Consider the following 6,975-nt stretch of genomic DNA (forward strand, 5'->3'; position numbering starts at 1 on the left):
GCATGGTGGAAGATAGGAAGTCGGGTTTGCCAGACTCGAGGCAATGATGCAGCAGGTTATTGGGTCAAATGCAAAAATGAGTGAAAGGGTAGATGCACATGAATTAGTTATAAAGAATATTGAAGTGCAAATGGGCAAGATTTTGATGTCTTTGAATAATCGTCCTCATTGGACATTACTGCAGACACTTAGATAAATCCAAAAAATCAAGGCTCGAAGCAGCTGATGGCAGTGAGTCTACGCAATGGCAGAGACTTGGACTTGGATCAAGAGAGGGCTCGAGAAAGCAGACAGGCTGAGATACTTGCACCAGTGCCCATTGAGCTAGGTGATTCAACAAAACTGACAGAGGTGACAGTACAACCTGCCCAGGAAGACCCTAAACACAGATTGAGGCTGAGAAAGAAGCTGAGACAGCCCAGGAACCGGTAGTTGAGATGGTATCTGAAAAAGAGAATACCCAAATCATTAGGAAGAAGAGACCTCTAGCACCATTCCCATAGAGGCTGGCCAAATACCAGAAAGAGGAGAAATACAAGAAATTCTTGGAGATGCTGAAACAAAACCAAGTAAATATTACATTGATTGATGTTTTGAAGGAGATGCCTGGTTATGCAAAAATGATGAAGGACTTGATGTCCCAAAAATTTAATTTCCAAGACTTGTCCACAGTGACTCTAACTTAGACATGCAGTGCTGTGGTGACTAGACCAGTTGTTGAAAAGTTGTCTGACCCAGGGAGTTTCACAATTCCCTGCACCATTGGTAACTTTGCTTTTGCCAAGGCACTTTGTGATTTGGGGGCTAGAATAAATCTTATGCCCTTGGCGATCTATAAGAGGTTGGGGATTGGAAGAGCTAGACCCACATCTATGTTGTTGTAGCTAGCTGACAGGACTATGAAAAGACCTTCTGGTATCTTAGATGATATGCTGATTCAGGTAGGGAAATTTGTGTTCCTTGTAGATTTTATGATTCTGGATTGCAAGGTGGATGAAGAAATTTCCATAATTTTAGGAAGGTCGTTTTTGGCCACAGGGAGGGCTCTCATTGATTGTGAAACTGGGGAGCTCAAGATGAGGTTGAATGATGAGGAGATAACATTCAATGTGCAAAAATCTATGAGGCGACCAAGTGAATTCGCCAATTGCTCTCTTATTGATGCCGTGGATGTAATAATAGAAGAAGATGATGAGACGTTGACTATTGAGGACCCTCTTGCTGCATGTCTGGTAAATTTAGATAAGGTGAATGGGGAAGAATTGGCAGAATGGGTGCTGGATTTAGAAGGCAGAGGGTTTTGGGATAGAACACTTGAATTCGAGCCCCTGCACTTAGAAAATAGAGAAACTCCTCCAGCCAAGCCATCCATAGAAGAATCACCAAAGCTGGAGTTGAATCCACTGCCCGCCCATCTCAGGTATGAGTTCTTAGGACCTAACTCCACATTACCTATTATTATCTCATCTAGTTTGTTAGATGTGTAGGTACTCAAGGAGTGCAAGACTGCCATTGGGTGGACCATGGAAAACATTAAGGGGATCAGCTCGGTATATTGTATGCACAAAGTTCTGCTGGAAGAGGGGCACAAACCTTCCAGGGAGCACCAAAGAAGGCTAAACCCCAACATGAAGGAAGTGGTAAAGAAAGAGGTGATTAAATGGTTGGATGCGGGAATCATTTTCCCCATCTCTGGCAGCAACTGGGTTAGCCCGGTGCAATGTATTCCTAAGAAGGGTGGTATGACGGTGGTAAAAAATGATAACAATGAGCTGATCTCGACAAGAACCATCACAGGCTGGAGAATTTGTATGGACTACAGGAAATTAAATTTGGCCACCCCGAAAGACCACTTCCCACTTCCCTTCATTGATCAGATGCTTGAGATTGGCAGGGAGGCCCCACTTCTGTTTTTTGGATGGGTACTCAGGGTACAATCAGATCTCCGTTGCACCAGAGGACAGAGAGAAGACCTCCTTCACATGCCCATATGGCATTTATGCTTTTCGGAGCATGCCCTTGGCCTATGCAATGCACCCGCCACTTTTCAAAAGTGCATGATGGCCATATTCACTAACATGGTCGAAGACATAATGGAGGTGTTCATTGATGATTTCTCAGTGGTGGGAAACTTATTCGACGAGTACCTTATAAATCTGACCCGATTGTTGAAACGATGTATTGAGACTAACCTGGTACTTAATTGGGAGAAGTGCCATTTCTTGGTACAAGAGGGCATAGTCTTGGGACACCGAGTATCAAGCAAGGGAATCGAGGTGGATCGTGCTAAAGTTGATGTGATAGCAAAGCTGCCACCCCTCACTTCACTCAAGGCAATTAGGAGCTTCCTCGGGCATGCCGGGTTCTACCGGACATTCATAAAAGACTTCTAAAAAATTTTCAACCTCCTCTGTAAGTTATTAGAAAAATATCTCCCTTTCTTGTTTTTTGATGATTGTCGGGTAGCATTCGAGGAGTTGAAAAAAAGGCTAGTCACAACACCCATCATTGTAGCCCCCGACTGGGAGCAACCATTTGAACTCATGTGTGACGCCAGTGACTATGCAGTGGGGGCAGTACTGATAGAAGAAAGACAAGATAATGCACCCAATCTACTATGCTAGTAGAACGTTAAGTTGAGCCCAGTTGAACTACACTGTGACTGAAAAGGAGATGCTGGCTGTGGTTTTTGCATTCGACAAGTTCAGATCATACCTGATTGGATCTAAGGTAATTGTATATACTGATCATGCAACTCTCAGGTACTTGATTGAGAATAAGGAGTCCAAACCACGCTTGGTTTGTTAGGTATTGTTACTGCAAGAGTTCGACCTTGAGATTCGTGACCGTAAGGGCACAGAAAATCAAGCCGATGATCACCTATCAAGACTTGAAGGAGCTGAAAACTCAGTTGAGGTAGAGGACATTCTGGAAACCTTTCCAGACGAGAAGCTACTCGCTACAAGCCTTGAGGAAGTGCCATGGTATGCAGACTTTGCAAATTACCTGGCAAACGGTATAATTCCCTATGACCTTTCCTCTGTGCAAAAGAAAAAGTTTTATCGTGACTGCCGCATGTACTACTGGGATGAACCTTATCTATTTCAAATATGTGTTGACAATATGATCCGGAGGTATGTCCCCGAGATAGAACAATCTTCTGTTTTGCAAGCATGTCATACATCGACGTATGGCGGGCATTTTGGAGGAGTTAGGACGGCAGCGAAAGTGCTAGAAGCCGGGTTCTACTGGCCAACATTGTTTAAGGATGCACATCAATGGGTGAAGGGCTGTAATGAATGTCAGCAAACCGGGAACATTTTTCGTCGCCATGAGATGCTCATGAACCCAATTCAAGAGGTTGAAGTGTTTGATGTGTGGGGGATAGACTTCATAGGCCCCTTCGTCAGCTCCTTTGGCAATAAGTACATACTTGTTGCTGTAGATTACGTGTCCAAATGGGTGGAAGCTGCAACACTTCCCACCAATGATGAAAGAGTGGTGGTGGGGTTTTTGAAGAAGAATATATTCACCCGTTTCGGGACCCCGAGAGCTATTATCAGCGACGGAGGCACTCACTTATGTAATCGAGCCTTCGAGAAATTGTTAGCAAAGTACGATGTATGCCACAAGGTTGCAACCCCGTATCATCCTCAGACCAGTGGACAGGTTGAAGTGTCGAATAGAGAGATAAAGAGTGTACTGACCAAGACTGTGAACGCCACAAGAACTAATTGGGCGAAAAAAGCTAGATGATGCACTCTGGGCCTACAGAACTGCTTTTAAAATACCAATTGGTATATCACCATATAAGTTGGTGTTCGGGAAGGCATGCCACTTGCCAGTGGAACTAGAACATAGAGCTTGGTGGGCAATGAAACAACTGAATCTGGACATTGAGGCTGCGGGCACAACTAGAATCACAGAATTGCATGAGCTCGACAAGTTCTGATATCTTGCTTTCGAGAGCACGAGGCTGTATAAGGAGAGAATGAAGAGGCTGCACAACAAGAACATTGTTGAGTGAAATTTCAATCCTGGAGACATGGTATTGCTTTATAACTCAAGATTAAGGCTATTTCCGGGAAAATTCAAGTCACGATGGTTTGGACCATTTCGAGTGGTTGACGTATTCCCCTCACGTGTCGTAGAGATTGTCTCGGAGAAAGACTCTCATACATTTAGAGTCAATGGGCAGATACTGAAACTATATTTGGGCATGAATGAACCAAACAAAGTGTCAGAGATCCATCTAACTGAACCTCAGAGGTCGAGCGAGCCTTAAATGCGTTTATCTGTGTTGTGTTGCGACGTTAAATCAGGCGATGCATGGGAGGCAACCCATTGATTTGTTGTAACTGTCGTGCCACGACATTAGCTAAAGCGCTGGTTGGGAGGCAACGCAATGATAGTTAGTGTGAGCATGTGATTTTTGCGCTATATGAAATACTCCTATAAAATCCAAGAAAATAGGTTTTTACTTAACCATTTGCCATTTTTAGGAATTTTTGAAGATTTTTTTTATTTGTTTGCATTTCTGTGCATGTTTAATTTTTATTTAAATCATGAAAAAATACCAAAATATCATGCATTGCATTTAGAATTTGTTTTTATATTTTTAGAATTAATCAGTAATTATTTGCTTTATAAAAATTTGAAAATCACAAAAATAGCTCATTTTTACATTTTTTATATTTTAATTTTAGTTTATTAATTTTTCTCTTTTAATTTAGATTTAAGGGATGTTTACAATTTTATAATTAGTTAATTAATTTAATTTCACATTTTTAGATAATTTAGGATTTTTAATTATTAGAATTTCTAATAAAAAAAGAGAAAGAAAAGATAGGAATTGAAAATAAAAGAAGACGAATACAAGAGTATTAATTGGATCCATTTTTAATCTCTCAAATTATCCCCAAATTTGGTCATTGTCAAAATTGGGCCATATTGCACAATTGCCCCCTCAAAATCAATTAACCCACAACCCAAACACTTCCCCCAGCCCAAAAGAAATCGGACCAAACCCGTTTGTTTTTGACCTACTCGTTGCCCTAATATATAAACCATCTTATAAACTTCCCCAAATTCATGAACCCTAGACCTAACCGATGAAGCGGCGCACCCTCACTATTCACCATCTCCTTCACTGAGCTTGCCCTCAACTCGCCATAACTCATTTTCGAGTTCGCTCACATGGTTCCCTCCCCTCCACGTCACCTTCATTCCCAACGGATTTGTCAGAATAGTACGAATATTCCCTCAAAATTGCACAATTTTGGGTACAAAAGGATGATTTACTGGATGAATGGGAGTCCTGGATAGATGTAAATCAATCCACGCCCTTCATTTGTCCCAAAATTTTTCAAAAAGACCTGAAGATTTTTCGGATTTTGGCAGAAATTTGAAGATTTTTTGAAGGCTATATGTATATGAGGTAAGTCTGTGTGCTAGGTTAGAAGAAAAATCTGAGGTAAAATCTAGGGAAATTTTTAGGGTTCTAAGAATTGTCACTCTCCTTCAAGCCATTTCTTTTTAGTCTGCTTCTTTTTCTCTTCAGAGAAACATACAAAAGCACAATGGTTTGAGTTCATTTTTTATTCGAGTTTTACTTCATTCTTTTTCAAGAGAAAAATCAAAAGAAAAATCACTGAGCAGACATTTTTTTTTTGCACTTGTTCTTCTTCTTAAGTTTTGGTTCTCAAATATATTTGATTTAAAGGTTCAAGTTGGGATTGAGTTTGGGATTCGAAATTGCAGTGTCGAGTTGGTTCAAAGTGGTCGATTCCTATTTTTTTGCTGTTCGTTTCAAGCTTTGAGTTGCGGCGTTGTTCGACTTGGTTTAAGTTGTAATCACTGAAGTTTTGTCAATTGAAAGCTACAATTTCAGGTTCATTCTTCATTTTTTTTTTATTATTAAATGATTCTGTGCAGTGATTGTTTTCTTTGAGCTTATGAATAGTGTATTTCAAGTGCTGAAAATGTGAATTTAGTGCTTCGACGAAACGAACAAGTCTTTTTATTCCTTTCTTCAGATTGATTTTTTTGTGAGCCGAATTTGTGACTTTCTGTAGATGGCTCCTTACTCTTCTGAAGTTCTTATGTTTGCCTAGTTGTCTTGAGGTGTCCAAATTTCCAGTGAAATCTTGTTGTGTTTGCTGAAGAGGAACTAAACTTTATGTTAGATTGTAAATTCAATTTGATTTTTCTGGGCTGATTTTTCGAGTGCTGGAAGTAAAACTATGGTGCTATGTTGAAATGTTTTGGTCGTGCATTCATTATCTATGATCAGGCATTGTTTGTTTCATTCCCAGATGTGCATACAGTCTTGAGGCATATGGTTTAAGAAGTTTAAGGTTATCACAATCATGATTTATGAAAAGTTGTCGAATTGGCCTGAGTCTCCTCTCTCTAATTAATCTCTGATGCTAGCAAGTTACTTTTGATGAAGTTTATTTACTGCTGATGTTAATTCCTATGACGACCAAGTGATCAGTATGCCTAACGTGATGACAACAGTAGCGAGACAGTCGTAACGTCATTTGATTTGCTGTGTAGCCCATCTAATTTCAAGAGTATCCTGTCTCATCTTCATAGCTAATTGAACTGTATGTTGTATCTGTACTATTAATTGTCCAGTTAATTTCATTACTCTTAGAGCTTATAGATGCCTATGTGACTGTACTGAAGCAACAGACCTTTCTATCGTTTTCTTGCTGCCTATCTCGACTGAGTGATGCTGAAAATTCTTGTTTCTATTTTGAGCATGTATATTTGAGTTTTGTTATGAAATAAAAGCAATTTAGTAAAATATGAACAAGAAATAAAGACAATTTAGTGAAACATGAACAAGAAATAGAGATAGAGAGAAAAGAAGAGATTTTCTTCTTCAATTGTATGCATTTTTCTATCTATTACAAGGCCTTTATATAGACATGAAAAGTGAAGAAAATATGTCATGGAATATGTCATTGA

The 6,975-nt window shown here is 39.9% G+C and overlaps 1 long non-coding RNA gene across 1 annotated transcript; it reads left to right on the plus strand.

Annotated features, from left to right (window-relative positions):
• The first annotated feature begins 4,971 nt into the window (after window positions 1-4,971).
• On the plus strand, window positions 4,972-6,723 carry LOC107824659 (uncharacterized). The gene is made up of 2 exons (XR_001656902.2): window positions 4,972-5,437; window positions 5,761-6,723. It is a non-coding gene; the product is annotated as an uncharacterized LOC107824659 (long non-coding RNA).
• Window positions 6,724-6,975: the final 252 nt, after the last annotated feature.

This window comes from Nicotiana tabacum, chromosome 1 (genome assembly GCF_000715075.1).
Source record: "Nicotiana tabacum cultivar K326 chromosome 1, ASM71507v2, whole genome shotgun sequence".
NCBI lineage: Eukaryota > Viridiplantae > Streptophyta > Magnoliopsida > Solanales > Solanaceae > Nicotiana > Nicotiana tabacum.